We start from the raw sequence: 17329 nt of genomic DNA on the forward strand, positions 1-17329 counted from the left end.
AGTGTTGAGGATAAAAACGTATGTTACTTAGGTAAAAAAAATTTCATGAACAGCACTGTAATATTAATGCTAGACCAAATTAGCCTCTTGTTAACTACTGTAGCAGGTCGGAAATTTGACTTCTAAACAAAAACAAAAATCAGGGTTTACATTTTAAAAAACAGTCAGGGTTTACATTTTTCTGCTAAAAAGTTTTCACACAAAAATGCTTTATCCAAATCAGAAGAACAGCTTTCCCATTGGCTAACGCCCGTCTGGAGGGAAAAGAAGGCAGGCATTAGACGCACTGGTTCAAATGTGGCTCGGAACGCTGGCATCCCTTGTCAGAGTGCTTGGCTCGAGTCCCAGCTCTGCTTCCAATTCCAGCTTCCTGCCAATGTGCACCCTGGCAAGCAGCAGCTGATGGCTCAAGTACTTGGGAACCTGGCACCCATGAGAAAGAAGTGGCCTGAGTTCTTAACTCCCAGCTTTGACCTCAGTCCAGCCCCAAATATGGTGGGCATCTCAGGAGTGAACCAGTAGATGGAAGCTCTCTATCTGCCTGCCTGCCTGGCCCTTTGTCCCTCTGCCTCCAAAATAACTATTAAATGTTATGAGAGATCGATTTAGAAAAATGGTTAGTCACAGTTCCAATAAGTAGTCATAGATAGTAGGTCTTTATTTCTGGTTGAAAAATAAAAATATTCCAAATAAACATTAAACAACTGAAATACTTTGTATAAACAGTGCTATAATATAATAATTGCGGTAAAATGATTCAGATACTAAAATGATTCAGCCTATCTAGTCATACAAAAGACATGCAATGTAATCATTAAATCTTCTAAAATGTTGATAATAATTGCTAGTCAACTTTCAAAAACTAATCCTGTCTAGATGTGTCTCTAATGACAGCAAAAACAACAAACTTCTAGATCTATAATTCAGCATCTATCAAGACTAATGTTGGCAGGCACTTGTTATAATACACTCCCACAACAGAGAAGCATAGACCTTAAAGTAACACAGCTTTCTCTGGAACTTTTAAAGCATTATTTTCACAAAAAACATATTACCTTTTAACTCCATACAAAAATAATCCTTGAAGCAGCCTGAATTGCAAATATGATACAATTCTAAGGTTGTTAGAAAGCAAGAGATATTCACTGCATTCGTTGCTTTAAGTTTCAGAAGAAAAGCAAAATCAAAAGTGAGCTTTATTAGCACAGCAGCTAACACTAACATATTGGATGTAGAAATGGAGAAGCAGCTGTACCTATTCTTCGTCTTCAAGAAAGGAGAAGATTGTTCTTTGGTTCTGTCCCAGCTGGCAACAAGTATCCACAAAACCAGTCTAAATCTGCCCCAGTCAATCAAGCCTTGAAGTTGTCTTAACATTTCCACTTAAGCAAGCCAGTCAGCCAATCGGCACTGCCCCACCTCTGTATCCTCCGCCCTCCTCAAAGCCAGGCCACCCCTAGGCTCCAAGTTTAAAGTCGGCCAGTACTGAAGACGGTCTCACTTTTGAAAACCAGCTGCTCCAAACTCCATGCCTCCTCAAAACCTTGCATGCAAATATCTATGCCTTTTTAGGGCTACGTTGTGAAGGCATGGCTCTCCTTAGCTGTGCTTCAGCTATACTTGAGTTGTGGTTTCTTCCCTTGGTAATACAATAAATATTACTGTTACTCACATATTAATGTTTTTCTTCAAGGAAGTAAGAAAGAACATTTTTGTGATAACAATCTGGCCTAATGGAAAGTTGGGAATCTTCCCCTTTTCAATATAATTATAATCATTCTTGCCTAATATACAACTGCACCAGCAAAGGTGTCCTCTACCTTTCTCTCTCAATCCCAAATGCATAATTGGGCACTATCAATGCAACAAGTCCAGCCATTCATGTTATATAAATTAAAATTTCCAACGACTGAAACGTATACCAAGAATTGAATATCCTCAAATCATCTTCAAAGAAAATTATTTTTGGTCAAATATTTAAGTGTATATATATATTTTAAAGACCAATCTATTTATTTATTTGAAAGGCAGAGCGACAGAGACATAGAGAAAGACAGAGCTCTTCATCCACTGGTTCACTCCACAAATGCCAGAGTGGCCACATCTGGGCCAGGCTGAAACAGGAGCTAGGAACTCCATCTTGGTCTCTCATATGGGTGGCAGAGACCCAAGCACCTGGGCCATCTTCTGCTGCCTTCCCAGGCACATTAACAGGAATGCTGGATCAGAAGTGGAGTTAGCATATGGGATGCCAGAGTCACAAGTGGTGGCCCCCTTTTTAATCTAATGGAGAAAACAATCTGTCTTGGTTTTGTAAAATCTGAAAACATGAATGCAAAATCCTATGTTTGAAACTGATTTATTTCTGTAAACTGATAAACCCAAGTTTCCCAATCTGCAACAAAAGGGATCATCACCAGTTCTTATCACCTCAGAAAAAAAAAATTCACTCACTTGAAGTAAGATAAACCCCAAATGTCTTAGAAGGAAAATAAAAACTGACTGTAATATCATTTTGCCTGTTGTTGAAGTCAGCCTGAGGTTTGCATCAGCACAGAGAAAAACTAAAGGGAACAGCCTCAAAGTTGACTTAAATGAGCATATTAGAAAATGAGTACAAGAGTCCAATCTCAAACACAAATTGCCCCCTTCTGAGACTGGCAAAGCCAGGCCTATAGTGTATCTGCCATAGCCAGCAACATTCACAGTCAAGAGCTCTCCCAGTGGTCTGTTTTTGGACTTAGACTTCCCGAGGAACAAATTCTAAAGAGAAAGTCATGCTCTTTGACAGTTTACCAAAGCCCAGGGACGTCTCTACTCACGTCAAATCAGAGCAGGATGAAAAACACTGAATTACCCATGGATTCAAATGGCAACATGACTGCTAGACTCTGCTAACAGATCTGCTGAGGCAGGTTAGGCACACAGGTGGTGAATTTACCCAGAAATTGACAAAGCTGTTGATTAGAGAAGAACACCCAGAAAGGGAGCGTAGCTCTACAGACAGGGGAACACTGTGAGCTTGGCGATCTTGAATAGGCGGTTTAGTATCTTTAAACCAGTTTCCTTACATATCCTGTAAAGCAGAATGGATAACTCTCAGGAAGATTAAAGAGGTAGCAACAACTGGTAACTCCAAAAGGGTCCCAGGCTTCAAGACTTCCAGGCCCTGCTTTTGTCACTAACTTGTCTAACACATATGGAAAAGTCACTTCCGTTTGCATCCTAATCTGTCAAACAGTGATGATAATGCGGGCCTTACCTGTTTCATGTTACAACCACATGTGAAAACTAACGTGAAAAATATTTTTTTAAAAAGATTTATTTATTTGCCTGAAAGGCAGAAGACAAAGACAGATAGATAGAGTGGGTGGGTGGGTGGGTGAGTGAATGAGTGAGTCCTATCCAAACTCCCCAAATGGCTACAACAGCCAGGTTTGCACCAGGCCAAAGGCAGGAACCAGGAACTCCATCTGGGTCTCCCACATGAGTGGCAGGGGCCCAAGTACTTGGACCCACTGCTTTGCCAGGCTCATTCGCAGGAAAATGGATTGGAAGCGAAGCAGCCAGGATTTGAACTGGCACTCTGATACTGCATGTCAGCATTGCAAGCGTAGTTTAACCCACTGTACAACGCTGGTCCCATGAAAAGAATATTTTTAAAGATGTAAACAATCATGTCACAGTGAGATAGCTAATTCAGTGTGTACAAAAATCAAAGGAAATTCATACTACAAACCTGTTACATTCCAGAATTATATAATGTGCCAATTAAATTAATTTTAGTAAGAAAAAAGTTCATAGATAAAAACCAACACAAGAGATCTCAACATCAGTGGTACTGACATCTTGAACTGGGTAATTTTTCGCTGTAAAGCGGTGGCCTTGTACATTGCAGGATGTTCAGAAACATGTCTGGTATTAACCCACTAGATGCTGGGAGCAAGGCCCCTCCACACAGCTGTGACAACCAAATGTCCCCAGAGTGGGTTGGAGGAGCCAAATTATCCCTATTTGAGATCCACTGGCTAGACCCATCCTATATTGCAGTATTTATCCCACATTTTTCTCTCCACAGATTGGTGGCTTACAACACAGCTTGAAATCAGCAGTTCTGCAATGTGAACCAAGAAAGGGATGCGATTTATACGATAGTGACATCTTATGAAGAACTATAGCTACAGTTCCATTATCCCTTCATCAACATGCTGTTTCTGCTTAACCCTTTCTAAGAATTACTTCGGATGTTCTGTTAAGTGACAAGTTGGTTAACCTGTCACTAAGGCTTAGTTTCCACTTCCAAATGATTAGCCGTTCATGTTTATGAGGGGAGACAGAAAATTAAAGTTTTTAATTTCTAAGCAACCAAATATGAAAGGAGTAAAAATGTAGCACAATTTATATTAATTAAATATATTCAGAGGAGCTATTACTGCAAATATATGTGAATTCAAGGTAATGTGCAAAAATAAGAGTAACTACCTTACGTGGAAATTTAAGAATTACATTTAAATGCCTGGTGTGTATGATCACTGAGCTCAATAACCTTGTTTTCCACTAGACATAGTTTCCATATATTTCCATCAGTACACTTAAAGTAGCTGTAAAATTTGCTAGTGAAAATATAAAATTTTAAAGCAATCTGGATTTCATTCATTAACTATAATGCTATATTTCATCAGGGTCAGTATTAGACAGAGCGCCTTCTATTGTCTTCAAACAGGACTGGCCATTCCACCTGCTCTACCGCAAGCTACCAGACACAATTAGTCAGCAGTTCTACTTTTTACCATATCCAGGTATCCGATGTTATTAGGGGAGCTAACCGTGCATGTGATATAAATAGTCATCTCCAGTCCCTTAAATACAGAGAAGCTACCACAGCAGATTTAAAATTTTGTGTACTACACAATGAGATGGCACCTTTCTGCATTTAAATCTGTGGAGTGTTCTGTTCCGAATGATGAGGAACTTGGTCACACAGATAACTCTCCCAATGAAAGCTTCAAAAGTTAAACAACATGATTTTATCGATTGTTAAGGAAAAAACTCTAAATTGAACCATGACATCTACAATGACACAATTTTATATCATCTTTTAACGGCTAAAATTTGAAATACTCACATTAGGTAATAATAAAATTGTGACAACTGTGTTGGAATTATGCTCTAAAAAGTATAGAAACAAGACTCATCTTTTATTTTCATATGTGCTGTTTTAGTCTCTATATTCTACAATATTCCAAATGCAAAAGATCTGATCTCTAATTCTACCTATGATGTGTATCACCAGGTTATCTTTCTAGGATCAAAACAAAATGAAACAAAAAATCTAAATGTTAAAGAGATGATCAGCAAAGAAACTCAACCTCTTCCAATACGTGAGACTTCGGTGTGAGACACGTAAGCCGGGTGGAAACCTGTCTAAATGCTCCACACAGCCCCTCCATCACCCTCTCTTATGCAAGCTGCACCATTCCAAGCCAACTCTCTTATTTCACTAGTGAGCCCTGTCAACACCGAGGTAATAGAACTGGAAAAACTCATCACTCCACAAGGACAGTCAAATGCGAGAATTTATTTCATTTGGTGAAAACTGTATCATTGCCAAATAAAACTAATGCAAATGTAGTAAAATATGCACAATTGGGAGTAATTCCTATGCGCAAAGGGCTCTTGGGGCACCTCCAACTCGTCCTGCAATCGTTTAGGCATTCTTTGGTTCCTTTGCCCAACTCATGCCCCATTTCTCAAGTCATCGGCCGGCAGGAGGGGAGGAGGTGCAGCCGACCACAATGAACGAATTAGCACGTATTTATGTATGTTGTCCACTGCAGTTTTATTCCCACAAGTTTTTCCTCACACTCTGCTCATCCAGGGAGAGAGCTGTGTTTTATTCATCTTTGCACTTCCAAAACCCAGCCAAATGTCCGGCATATAAAGTCATCCCTGACCTCTACTATGTGACAGGCATAGCACAGGGACCAGAGACAGGAAAGTAAAAGAGGCAGAAACCTCACAGAACCACAGTCCGGGGTGCCACGGGGGAAGATCTTCCATTAGCTGCCACAAGCCAATCATATAACGAAAGATCAGTTGGCCTAGCTCCACGCACTGTCTAGCTTTTCTCATGCCGCCAGCTAAGGCTTTTATGAACAAAAGCAGGCTTTCTCTACAGACAGATAAATTTGTAGCTCCAACCTGGGCCACTGCTCTGAGTTTCATATTCATACTCATGCATACTCGACGTGTCTATTTAGAGGTAGTTTCAGGAATCAACTGCATGGACTCTGAAGCCACATGGCTTGGGTTGGAATCCCAGCTCCGTTACAAGCTGGCTGACCTTATGCAAGTCACTTAGAACCTCTCTGTGCCCCGTTTTCTCATCTGTAAAATGGAGACCATAAATAGTTCCTAGCACATATAGTTATTACCAGGAATAAGTGAATTAAGATGTGAAAGTACTTACAACCCTACGCTGGAACAGTTTATGCTTTCATAGTACTTCCTGTTATTGCTAGCATTAGTAAGACTGTATCCTAACAGATTATCTAAAATGTGTCCAAAACTGAATTCAGTGTTTGCCTCACAACTCCCACTGTCTGTGCCTCCCGCTCAGTAAACACCAGTATTCTCCTTGTTGATCCAGGGGACAAGATCACACCTCTCCCTTTTCCTCACACTCTCCATCCCCAAGTCCTGTCAGCTTCAAGGATCAGGAATCTCACCACTGACAATCATCTCTCCTTCCCCAAGCCACCATCATCATGCCCCCTGGGTACAGCACCAACTCCCCCACCCCCATCTTCACATTTTCACTCCACACTCTACCCCAGGACTCAGTTTCCACGCAGTGAAACTTAGATCGGACGCCACTGCCTTGATGACGCAGGCTCTCTCTCACAGTTCCAGCAACAGCTTTCACCTGAGCCTGTCAGGCGCCCCTTGGCTCGCCCGGCCTCCATCACCTGCAGCCGCTCTCCCTTTTCCACGCTGCCCTCAGAACACTCTCACCTTGCCTTGCTCTGCCCTGAGCACCTCTGACTGGTTTCCACCTCACGTCACTGTCCTGTGCTGGCCCTGCTCTGAGGCAGACCAGAACGCAGAGCGATGACAAGCACACACTCAGAAATCCCCTTGCCTGAATCCCATCCGGTCTCTTCCGCGTTTTGCCAGTGCAGTTTTGAGCAAAGTCTGACTTTTCTGTGTGTCAGTTTGCATGGAGATCTGAGTACTTAACTCAGAAGGTTGGCATAGAATTTCAGTGGCTAGAACAGTGCTTGACACATGTGCCTCTATGGAAGTGTTCACAGCTGTCTGATGTTTCCTGAGATGTTTCCCAAGCTCTTCCCGCCACTGAGATCCTCTGAATGGCCTTCCCTCACAGGCCCTTTGTAAAACAACTTTCCCTGGGCCGCTGCTGCCTGCTGACCTCCCTTTATGTTACTGCACCGATCACTATGTGAAACCATATTATGCATTTACTCTGTTACTTTCCCACTGTAACACGAGCACCACTAAGTTGGAGCCTGTCTTCCAGACCGTTCTATTTCTAGTTCTGACTCAGACTACAACTCCTGAACACTCGCATCCCATCTGGGCTAGGGCACCCATGCAACTCTCTTCATAACAACACCATACTTCATTGTCACTTTCAGGATCTCATCTGACCCTTGACAGAGCAACAGCGGAAGTACCATTTCCCATTTTAGAGTTCAGAAAGATCCAACTTTGGCTGACTTGTCTTTGTACACAGAGCTAGCAAATGGGAGAGGAAAAACAAATCAAAACCACTTCTTTCTGAGCCTAAAGCTCTTCTCCCCTCCCGGGATGAGAAGTTATTCACCCTTGAACTCAGTTTACAGAAATGCAACCTCGTGGTATAAATACACCCTGAGACATGCACAACACTCTCCCCTCAAAGTTCCTGACAAATGTGTCCCAGAGTTGGAGAACTGTTAGAGTACAGGACCAACTCATCAGTAGCGTACTAAGAGTTAGCCAAGAGGTTCAAGCAATCAAATAGGGAAGACTGCACATTCCAAGTCGACAGAGCACGGGCCCTAAAACGTGCTATATCTGTGATGAGCAGAACATGCCAGTCCCAGCAGGCTAACAGCTTTGTCTGCAAAAACCAGACAAGGTGAGGGGCCCAGATATGACTGCCAAGAACACCGTGAAAATGCTACCAGTTATTTCTTGATTCCTGTTCCACAGAGTTCCACGACCGATCATTCAAGCTGCCCCACGAGCTCAAGTGTTGTCCATGATCACAATGGCAAGGAGTGTAGGGTGGTGGTGGTGAGAAGTGAGGAGATGGCAAAATTGAAAGATCAAGACCCTCTGTCAAATGGCCAGCAGTCACCACATTCCTGGGGTGGGGGTACCCGATTTCTTTATAAAGCTCCCCCAGCAAGTTTACAAGCGTGCCTTTTCTGACGCCCCCTCACCATGTTTCTGGTCCTGTGGCCATCATGGACTAGGTCAGAGGCTGCTTTACCTCCACTTGAAAGAAAAAGGAAACTGAGGCAGCAGGCAGGTTACCTAAGGATTTATCCTCCACGGTCTGGCCACCCGCCAGGTCCTAAGGCGAGCCAGGACAGTGGATTCCTTAGTCCCTGAGGGAACCCTCCACCCCGGGCTCAGCATGTCCACCCGCAGGGCCCAGGGGCTGACCCGGGGCACTGGATCCCTTAGTCCCTGAGGGAACCCTCCGCCCTGAGCTCAGTGGGTCCACCCGCAGAGCCCAGGGGCTGACCGGGACACTGGATCCCTTAGTCCCTGAGGGAACCCTCCACCCGGGGCTCAGCGTGTCCACCCACAGGGCCCAGGGGCTGACCCGGGACACTGGATCCCTTAGTCCCTGAGGGAACCCTCCACACGGGGCTCAGCGTGTCCACCCGCAGGGCCCAGGGGCTGACCCGGGACACTGGATCCCTTAGTCCCTGAGGGAACCCTCCGCCCTGAGCTCAGTGGGTCCACCTGCAGGGCCCAGGGGCTGACCCGGGACACTGGATCCCTTAGTCCCTGAGGGAACCCTCCACACAGGGCTCAGCGTGTGCACCCGCAGGGCCCAGGGGCTGACCCGGGACACTGGATCCCTTAGTCCCTGAGGGAACCCTCCGCCCTGAGCTCAGTGGGTCCACCTGCAGGGCCCAGGGGCTGACCCAGGACACTGGATCCCTTAGTCCCTGAGGGAACCCTCCGCCCTGAGCTCAGTGGGTCCACCTGCAGGGCCCAGGGGCTGACCCGGGACACTGGATCCCTTAGTCCCTGGGGGAACCCTCCACACGGGGCTCAGCATGTCCACCCACAAGGCCCAGGGGGTGACCAGAAGCAATCCAAGACCCCTTATCAAGGAAGGCGCAGAGCAGGACTTTGCACTTGAACTTTCTCCAGAGGCTCTCCGGGCCCCAGGGGAGAAGGTGCGGGGCCCCGCCTCGCGGGGCGCGGCCTCGCCTCCCCTGACCCCTGCTCCCTCCCGCCAGGAGGGCGCGCTCGGGCTCCGAGCGGGCACCTGTGCCTTCCAGGTTCTGCGGCTCCCCCGGCCTCCCAGAGATCAAAGGCCCCCCACAGCCGCCGCCGCCGCCTGGCCTGCCCAGGAACACACACACGGGCCCCGCACACCCAGGAAGCTGTAGGATCCTCACAAACTTACAGTTATCCCACAGCGCGCGTCACGGCGGGCTGACGTCACCGGCCGGCGCTCAGGCAGGTCAGTCCCCGGAGGGGCGGGGCGGGGCGCTGAGGCTCCGCCCCTGCGCCGCGCGGGAGACACGCCCTCGCCTGGGCTGCCCCGCCCCGGCGCGACGCCAGGCGCAGGCGCACACGGTGCTGTGGCCGCGTGCCGGTGGGCTTCGCACGCACGGACGCCTGTCCCGAGAGCCCCGCCCTGGGGGCCGGGGGGAGGAGGGAGACATGGACTGAGCGACGGGCGGCGACAGAAAACCCCAAGCCGTCGCCCTGGGGGATGGAGTAGGGTGCCGCGTGTGTGAAGTAGTTTTTCCACAGGCGCTGCCTTTGCTCGCCTCACATGTTCGTTAAAACTGCGCCACGTGTGGAAACCGCCATCTGCGCTCCCTCAGGTGCCACCGGCTCCTCAGGCTGGCGGGCTCAGCTCCGCCCCTGGCTGCGAGCAGCCCCGCCCCCGCCCGGCCGCGGGCCCGCCCACCCAGGCTGGGCCCGCCCTCCAGGCTCCGCCCTTCCGGCTGCGGGGCGCGCGCGCATGCGCACCGCTTCCGCCCTGCCTGCGACCCCTTCCCGGGTTTTTTTTTTTTTTTTGCTTCTCCCGTTCCTAGGAGATCTCTCCCGTTTGGGCTCAGGGGAGCCGCTGTGCAGTTTAATAACCTGTGAGGCGGCTGAGCACGTGTGGACAGCTCGTCGCCGGTGTAAACTTTCTCTCCCTGCCCCCCCACCGCTCACGTGACGCTCCCTGGCAGGGTCCGAGGATAAAAAGGGAAAATGAAGGCGCGAGGGACCGCCAACCGCAATATTAACTCTACTTCCGGTTGTGTTAGTGGCCCGCCCGGTCGGAGATGCCGGAGCTGGGGGCGGTGGGGGGGGGCGGATTAAAGAACGGGAAAAGCAGGCCTTGGGGGGACACGGGCCCCAAGGAGGGGGTGCTGGAAAGAGCAAGGAGCTAGACAAGGACGTGAAACCGGGGTGAACAGCCGGGAGGGGTTCCGCGGGGCAGCCCTGGACAGTGGTGCTGTTTCAGGGCAGGTTCCCCTTTCCGACGATGCCGAGGTTTCCCACGCGGTGTTAAGAAACCCTGCAGTTTTGTCTTCCTTACTCCTGTGCCTATAAAGTGTGCGCATGCGCGTCGTTCCCCCAAATTGGCATTTTGCGGAGGTGAAATGGTTTGCACGCCTCTGGGAGTAACCCGCGGGTGAGATACACTGGCGTGGGAGTAGCCCAGGAGCGGACCACGAGGGTTACACTCTAACACGGGAGACTTTCGCCTCCGAAAGACGGGAATTTACTCCGTGCTTCCCGTGTTCGGTTCAGCATTCTGTTTCCTCTTGATGTCCCGGGTTGAACCCTCCAGTACTCGGGCAGAGGGCATGTCCAGTTGAAATGAGTGAGACAATGCAGAATACACTGGAATTTCTCCGGATGAGTGGCCAGACACTAGGGTCAGAAGCGTTGCTGTGAGAGCAAGTGCAAGGAGAGATGCGCCGCTTTCTCTGAGGCAGTCAGACCCCGAGACCTCGAGCTTTGGCCTTGGCCTTGGCAGGTGTGAGACCTCTACCCTGGCCCCTGGGTTTTCTCCCTAGCGGTCCCTTCAGGTTGCTACCTGCTGCCCCTGGTCGTCTGACCGCCTCTCTTTCGGTGCACAAAATGCATCCCTGGCTCCTTCTTAGCAAGCTGAGAAAAGCTGAACCTAAAATAAGAGAGAATTTGTAATACAAGGGGAAAATACATGGGGAAAAGAAACACAGTGGCGAATTTTTGAATGTTTCTTGTATGCTAAGCGCGTCATCCGTGCAGGTAGGTGAGGTGAGTGTTAGTGTTGTTCAGAGGAGGCAAGCCATGGTGCAGAGACCAGGGCACACGGTGGCAAGACCTGCACCCATACTCCAGACCCCACAGCCATGCTCACTGATCTGCCTGGGCTTCAGATAACAACCCACAGATAACAAGTAGACTATCGCTAAGATAAGCATTTTAGCTCCAAAAGACCCCAAGGTCTGGGCCTCTTCTCCACTCTTTCCCTCCCTGTCTCCAAGAGGATCACATTTTATGGTTCAGGTGCTCACCAAGACTTGCCAAATTGATTGTGTGACCCTGCGTGAACTGCCACCCTCAAAAACCCGAATCAGAATCCGAGATATAAACTATCAGGTTGTATCACATGTAGTAAGGGTTAATTTTTCCCCAAAATTTGGTAAACTAATGTTTGAATAATCTGTGTGTCTTCTGTGTTAGATTGTTAAATGTATCTCTCACTATGAATCTCACTCACACCAGTTGAGTAAACACGATCGTAATCACCTCTTGCCTAAACTATGTGCATGGTTCATCCTTCAGGGTCAAGGCCAAGAAAAACAAAATCCTACTCTGTAGCCCCCTTGCTTGACTCTGGAAGCTGTGAGGTCTGGTCTGAAAGATTACTTCCCAGATAATCAACACAATAATCAAGTCACTCTTGATTTGAGGAAGGCTTTTTGCCTGTAGCGCAAACCCAGAGTGTATTAATAATGTAAAGAACATGTATAGGAGCTGGCATTGAACTGCTGTCTGAGATGCCAGCATCCCACATGGGTTCTGGTTCCTGTCCCAGCTGCTGGCCTGAGAGGAGCAGCAGAAGATGGCCCAAGCGTTTGGGCCTCTGTCACCCACGTGGTAGTCTGAAATGAAACTCCTGCTTCTTGGCTTTGGCTGGGCCCAGCGCCGGCCATTGCAGCCATCTGGGGAGTGAACCAGTAAATGGAAGAGTTTCTCTCTCTGTTTCTCCTTCTCTCTCTGTAATTTTGACTTCCAATAAATAAATTATTTAAATATGTATAAATCAAGATTTGAAAAGGGGTGGGTGTTTGGCACAGCAGGTAATAAGTTGCTTGGAATACTGACATCCTATATTGGAGTACCAGGATTTTGGTTCTGTCTCAGCTCCAAATTCCACCTTCCTGCTAATGTGCACCCTGGGAGGCGGCAGGTGATGGCTCAAGTACTTGGGTCCCTGCCACCCACATGGGAGACCTGGGTTAAATTCCTAACTCCCAGCTTTAGCCTGGCCCAGCCCCAGCTGTTGCAGGCATGTAGGGAGTGAACAAGCAGATGGAAGATTGATCTATTTCTACCTCTGCCTTTCAAATAAATGAAAGTAAAGTTTTAAAAAGAGTTAAACAGAGTAAAAAGGAGTTTGTTCTCACAATGGAGCAGAGATAAGGAGCTTTGCGGAAGGAAGACCTGGGACAAATTGGAAAGCCAAGGAGAGCTGTGTGTTTAACAAGTGCACAATCTTACATGTTTGTAGTTACACCATATGCAAAGTGTTTTGGATCTCATTTGATCACTGCTTTTCCCTGACTCCATTACTTAGCTAACTCTTTGCATCCTTTTTTAAAAAAGATTTTATTTATATATTTGTTTTATTTTAAAGTCAGAGAGAGAAAGAGCTACCATCGACTGCTTCACTCCACAAATGGCTATACCCACCAGCCATAGCTGGGCTGCACCAGGCCACAGCTGAGAGTCAGGAGCTCCTCCCAGTCTCCCACATGGGCGATAGGGACCCAAGTACCTGAGCCATCATCTGTCGCTTCTCAGGTGCATTAGGAGGGAGCTGGATCAGAAACAGAGAAGCTGGAACTGGGCTCAGCACTGCAATAGGGGATGCAGGTGTCTCAATCAAAGGCTTAGCCTGCTGTGCCACAACACCTACCTCTCTCCCTGTCCTTGTGATCCCTTTTTAGTGGGAACTTGCTCCGAGAAGCCTGGCCCAAGCCTCTCCTGGCTTCTCCCAAGTGTAAGCTCTGCCAGAGTAGGGACGGTGTTGGTCTGGTTCAAGCTTGAATCCTCTACTTACAGTTGAGTACCCTACCTTAAGTACACACTCGATAAATACATGAGGACGAATGAATGGGTGGATGAACTCTGATTCCAAGACTGGATTCTTATTCAAGATGTCAGTTGCTTTCTAAAACTGGGGCATTATGTCAATAGCAATCATACTGAGAAGAGAAGGCCTTTAGGAGTAAAATGATTTTGAATGACAATACAGCAGCATAACCTAGCAAAACACTGAACAGGCTGGCTCTGTCATGCATCGAGTACTCATTAACTTCTACGGATCTCTCAGAGATTTGACTCACTAACAGTTACATTGTTGAATGTCCTGATAGGGTGTTAACCCTCTGGGAACTCTGGGAAGTGAGGGCAGACCACCTGGAGACTTATTTGCATGCAGTCTCCCGCAAGAAACTGGAGGTAGCAGTGGACTCTCTTCAATGCAAGATGTTGGACAAAGGCTGACCGTAACTACAAGAAAGGGTAGGAGGTGGGGGAGAGAAGTGTAAAGACAAAGAACTTAGATCCCGGCTCGGAGGATCCCATTTGTGATCAATTACAGGGCAGGTGTGTGCTCTTGAGAATGAAGCGGAAGGAACCAACGTCCTTTGGGATGGGGAGGCATTGGGGGACAGAGGGAAAGATGCAGGAGGGAAAAGAGGGTGTCAAAGAGATTTACAATTCCTCAAGGGGGGAGAAAACCCCCACCTAATACAATGGAGCAGAAAAGCAAAATGTTCCAGAATCAAGCTTCAAGCCCTTGGTATATTCTCTTCTCCCCTGGAACCTATTTTTGCCACTTGGAGAAGGCCTGTTCATTCTTCAAGTCCAGGTTCCATCTTAGAATTACCTCTGCTGATAACTGTACTGAGCATGGGCCAGATCTAAGGCACTGCTGAGCACTGTATGTGGAGTACTTGAACTTCACAAGAGCTATGTGGGTAGCTACTCTGTCATCTTCTTTTACAGATGAGACAGAAAACATGGAGTTGAGCCACACGCCCCAGGTCAGTACCACGGACTGAACCATCTGCCCCCTCCCAAAGGCAAGTATTGAAGTCCTAACCCCGAGTATGGCTGTATGTGAACACTGGGACTCTGGGAAGGAGAGGGAAATGCCGTTGTGAGGATGTGGCCCTATTGCAGTGGGGTGAGTGTCCTCCTGAAAAGAGGAAGATTCCAGAACTCTCTCTCGCTCCCCACCCTGTGAGAGTACAGGAAGAAAGCTGCAGTCTGTGAGCCAGTGAAGAGGGTCCTCCCCAGGAACCAAATGGGCTGGGCATCAGTGATGGACTTCCCCATATTTAATGGCGTCTTGGATTGAATCCCACGTAGTGTATTGCAGTATCTTTGTACTTCCCTCTCCGCCAGTAAGCTATGGATTATTTGTAACTGAGACTATGGTTTACTCCATTTTTTTTGTCCTCAGCACCCGGCACATTTCCTGGCATATAAAAGGTGTTTGACAGATTTCTTGAATTCGGTCAAAGGAGGAATGTCCTCTGTGTGATGGGGTGATGGGTGATGGGTAGTGGAATCTGGATGCCAAAAGTCATCACTGTAGTCACCAGAGAGTCCTTGATTGCCCCCAAGACCCTGGAAGAAGTCACAGTTTCTCCAGGCTTCAGCCTAGTCCAGTTCTGTCTGGTCCTAAAGGTCTGGGATAGTTCCCTTGGTCATTAACTCAGCATGTGTCATATATTAGTCACCCTCTCCATTGTGTGCAGGCGATTTGAAGACAGTTACATTTGGGCCAAATGAATTAAAATCTGATTTTACAAATTCAGATCCAGTTGCCTTTAAATTTTTTTAAAAGGATTTATTTTTTTACTCAAAAGTCAGAGTTACAGGGCTGGGAGGTGTGGGGAGAGAGAGAGGGAGGGAGATAATCTTCCATCTCCTGATTCATTCCCCAAATGGCCACAAGGCCAGGGCTGGGCCAGTCTGAAGCCAGGAGCCAGGAGCTTCTTCTGGGTCTCCCACATGGGTGGCAGGTGCCCAAGCACTTGGACCATCCTCTGCTGCTTTCCCAGGCCATAGCAGAGAGCTGGATCAGAAGTGGAGCACCTGGGACTCAAACTAGCACCCAAGTGGGATGCCAACTTCGCAGGCTGTGACTTAACCCGCTGCACCACAGTGCTGGCCCCATGATGGATCTTAAAGTGAGGGGCTTCATCACTTGTGCTTTTGACGCAAGAAGGATCATAAAATCTGCCGAATGTGCAGCTCTCCCAGAAAATCAGTCACATGCTGTGTGAGTTCATGAGTTTTAAACACTTACGCATTCCCTTTCCATATAGATTCTCCACAATTTGTATCCCCATGATCTGGAGATGGGTGAATTACCCATTAATGTTGCCTGTTGAGATTCAAACAAAAGGGACACATATTTAAGAAAAAAAATGAAATAAAAAATAGGGGATTGAGTTGCCAGCATGATCCAGCATATGTAGCTCTTACAAGGATGGCATTCAGACAACCCGCACTCCTACCCAGCAGGAACTCACAGCCATGTTCTATCCCATACCTCTGACGGTAATAAGAGTCACTTTTAAATTAGTGCAGAGGCCACATAAAAAGTGGGTAATGTATTACTCCAGTAAAATTCACTTTAGCAATAGAATAGGTACTGCTATTGATATTATTGATACTGGCAAAAGATTGGTTGCATTTGACAGGGACCAAAAAACAGACTTTAATATGAATGAATGTGTGTAAAAGTGTCAGGACATAGGTGGTCCAGGCTCAGTTTGCTCAGGCAAGTGGCAGGGACTCAGGCTCTTTCCACGTTGCTCCTTAATCATGCCACCTTGCAGTCCCAACCTCACCCGCCGTAGCTTCCAGGAAGTCGAAGGGCCCCACATATTCTTCAGCTGTGATTCCCTAAATGTCACCTTTTCCAAGAAACTTTTCTCAGCTACTTAAGGGATCAGACTGGAAATTTCTCTTTTAAACTCACTGAAAACAAGACTGCTATTATGCATGGCAGGTTTAGCCACTGTTTGCAAGCCCGATAGCCCACATCGCGGCACAGGGTTGAGCCCCGGCCACTCTGAATCCAGCTTCCTGCTGGTGTGCCTGGGAAGCAGCAGGTGTCGGCCCAGGTACTTTGGTCCCTGCCACCCACCTGAGATGCCAGGATGGAGCTCCTGGCTCCTGACTTCAGCCTAGCCCAGCCTGGCTGTTGTTGCCATTTTGGGGGGTGAGAGGGTTGAACCAGTGAATGGAAGATCTGTTCTCTCTCTGTCTCTCCCTGTCACTCTGCTTTTCAAATAAACAAATCTTTTTTTAAAAAAAAATTCACTAGCACTTGTAGCAGATGTCAGTAATGTAATACATTCACTTGTCTTTCTATTACACACAGTGTCATGTTTTTACATGATGTTATATTCTTAACATTGCCATTATCACTCATTGCTCTTAAATCTACAACGATGTTCAACCCAAGGCTACGTGCTAGGGGTACCTGACACACCTGAAGCTGAAAGGCAGTGGTCAGGTGACCCTGCTGGCCCAGGAACACTGCAAAGGTGAAGGAGGGACCGACCGTGGTGAAGGTGGGCCTATGAGGGGTAAGCACACAAACTATGTATTTTGCCAGTGGCTCACTTGACACCAGTCCCTAAAGCGTGCAAGGGCCCAGGGAAGCTGGGTGTTAGGAAGCCCAGACAATCCTGAGGACAAGTCTGACGCAGAGGCCTGAGGCTCCACATCTGTGAATGGACTCCGGTGGCCTAAGGGCAGGGCTGACCATGAATGGCTGCCACTGGGCACTGGAGACCAGTGGCCTTTCCCCATTATTTCTTTGTGAGTACAA

At 47.6% G+C, this 17329-nt stretch overlaps 1 protein-coding gene across 1 annotated transcript in view; it reads right to left on the minus strand.

The window, feature by feature from the left end:
* Window positions 1–6928, minus strand: part of ZNF438 (zinc finger protein 438) — a 154911-nt gene extending 147983 nt beyond the window's left edge. Inside the window, exon 1 of the mRNA XM_089311883.1 lies at window positions 6832–6928. The gene's annotated coding sequence lies outside the window, so the exon portion shown is untranslated. The remainder of the gene's footprint in view (window positions 1–6831) is intronic.
* Window positions 6929–17329: the final 10401 nt, after the last annotated feature.

This window comes from Oryctolagus cuniculus, chromosome 13 (genome assembly GCF_051225735.1).
Source record: "Oryctolagus cuniculus isolate XC-2025 breed Fujian yellow rabbit chromosome 13, ASM5122573v1, whole genome shotgun sequence".
NCBI classification, from domain to species: domain Eukaryota; kingdom Metazoa; phylum Chordata; class Mammalia; order Lagomorpha; family Leporidae; genus Oryctolagus; species Oryctolagus cuniculus.